The sequence below is a fragment of the Zingiber officinale genome, chromosome 2B, assembly GCF_018446385.1.
Source record: "Zingiber officinale cultivar Zhangliang chromosome 2B, Zo_v1.1, whole genome shotgun sequence".
Taxonomy (NCBI): Eukaryota; Viridiplantae; Streptophyta; class Magnoliopsida; order Zingiberales; family Zingiberaceae; genus Zingiber; species Zingiber officinale.
In genome coordinates, this window is record NC_055989.1 from 18831890 (window position 1) to 18834197 (window position 2308).

Below are 2308 nucleotides of genomic sequence, written 5' to 3' on the forward strand. Positions count from 1 at the left end.
ACGGAGGGCCCGAACTATAGGAGAATAACTCGAGGGGTGATTAGCTTGCGGGTTAGATTAAGTAACATGTTAAGGCACTTTCATACCAGGAAGCAACAGAGTTGGGAAAATAGTCAACAAAGTTCTTTAATATATTTTGCAATGGGAGAAGGAAGCACAAAGGCCAAAGTAAGATTGACTTTCCACATCTCTTCCCTCCAGGCTATTGTAGGTAGATATAAAAGAAACAAAACGAGTTCAATAGGATGAACCCAGCATATCAAATGAGAACCACTAAAACATCAAGAGTAAGATGCATGAATTGAGACTTCCTCCTCAAAATATTTGATAGTACGATTGATCATGTCTGAAAATTGAAAAGAGGGCATGCTGGCAACGGTGACTTGGTTATTGATTGGAATAAGACTTTTTACTATGAGAAAAAGTTTTCCTTTGATCTGGCAAACACAAAAACAAGTAAAAAAAAATGTTAGTGCCCAGAAATCAGGGGAAGTCTTTGGCGATAACCCTCTGCTGTTAATGACGGAAAGCCTCAGCGAGTGGCGGCCATGAGCCAAGCCACCGGCCAAAATCGGAGACAAACTCCGTGGGTGTCCCTCAAGGCCTACGACGTCGGCAATTGGAGAAGTTAGTGACATGGACGCTATCTTTCCATGTGTTGGCAGCGGGCAACAAAATCGATCGGAGCGACAGCAAACAAGAGCAAAAGGAAGGGGTAGCAATTTTAAGCAGCAGATTTGTCATGCATTTATAACTAACTATGTGCTCTGATACCATTGTTGATACTCTAAATGCATGAATCAAAACGAATTAAAATGGTAAACTCTTACAACGATCTCCCGCAGATCTACAATTGGCGAAGATTGGATTTGCGGTCGAAAGAGCAATCATAGGATTGGAAAGCTCTCCACAATTCCATGAACCAAATCCCACCGTCTCAGATGTTCTGCTCACTCTCTCGTTGTCTCTTCCTCTACACCATGAATCGTCCCCCATGATCCTTGGATGCACTCCTTATAAAGGGAAATAACCCAAGGATATGATGAACTTTTCCATTAAGAATAGTGGGGAACGTGGGCATGTTCCCACGCTCCCATTTCCTATAGGATCGACATCTGAAGCCGACTAGTGACGAGATGAGCGAATCGAGGGATCAAACCCACAGATAGCTTCAGTGAAAAATTTGAACAACTTACGAGGGAGTGAGATGGAGAGAGGGTGACCGACGGATGAGAGGCCCTGCTCGTTGACGCAGCTGTAGCGGCGAAGCAACAAACCTTAACTAGCTCCAGAACAAAATCGCAAGCAACAAGACTCTCCTTTCTTTTCCGCGGCCAAGGAGAAGGAGACATGAGAAAGATCACGGTTTGTAGTGTACTCTCGCCTCTTCTAAAAAAAAAACTCTAATGGTCATTTAGACCAGGTGGAGTTGTACTTTTGCCTCTATTTACAAACAAAAAAAAAATTTCAATGACCTTTTATACTAGATGGAGTTTACATGTTAGGGTTTAGAATTTAGTCCCATATCTTTTGTTTTTGATTGACAGAGTGGAACTAGTGCTATAAAAGAAGAGGCTATGACACTTTCTTATTCATACCTTTCTCGGCCTTTTGGCTAAGATCAAGTGTAGTATCTGTTCTTATCAGTTTAATATCTGATACGTGGACCATTGGTTCACTATGATATTAAATTAAATTTTGTTTTGGGAGGGATCATTATAGTAGCTTGCTATTGGATCCTTGACGTGTCATCCCTGTGTTGCACTATTGCAAGGGTTTGGCGCTCCTGACCAAGTTAAATTAAAATTTTAAATTAAGTTTATTTTTAAATTATTAATTACAATGCATGAAATTAAATCTAAAATTTTAAATATTTAAAAATAAATACAAAACAAATAAAAAATTTGAATTTTTTATCGATTTAATTATTACTTTTTAGTTAATGAATAAGAAATTTTAAAATTAGAATTGAATAAATTTATTTTTTCTTAGATGAAATTTTGAAATAATTTAATTAAAATTTTAAATTTATTATGTTATTCAATTGAATTGAAATAACATAATTAGTGTGGTTTATTTTTTTAATTTGGTAAGAAAAAAGGATTTTACTCCGCCCAAGAAAGATAAAACACATACCAAACAACTTTCAAATAGGGAGGACATTTAATCCTTAGGGAATAAAACATGTAAAACACCTTGGCTACACTGTGGGGGTAGAGTTTGGTTCAAGTTTGGCTTGAGGTTGGTTCGTTTAAATGTTATCAAGTTCTCAATTGAATTGGTATCAAGTACTCAACTTTCGCTGACT

At 37.6% G+C, this 2308-nt stretch overlaps 1 non-coding gene across 1 annotated transcript; it reads left to right on the forward strand.

Moving 5' to 3' along the window:
* The first annotated feature begins 1594 nt into the window (after positions 1–1594).
* LOC122049946 lies at positions 1595–1791 on the forward strand. The gene has a single exon (XR_006131184.1). It is a non-coding gene; the product is annotated as a U2 spliceosomal RNA (small nuclear RNA).
* Positions 1792–2308: the final 517 nt, after the last annotated feature.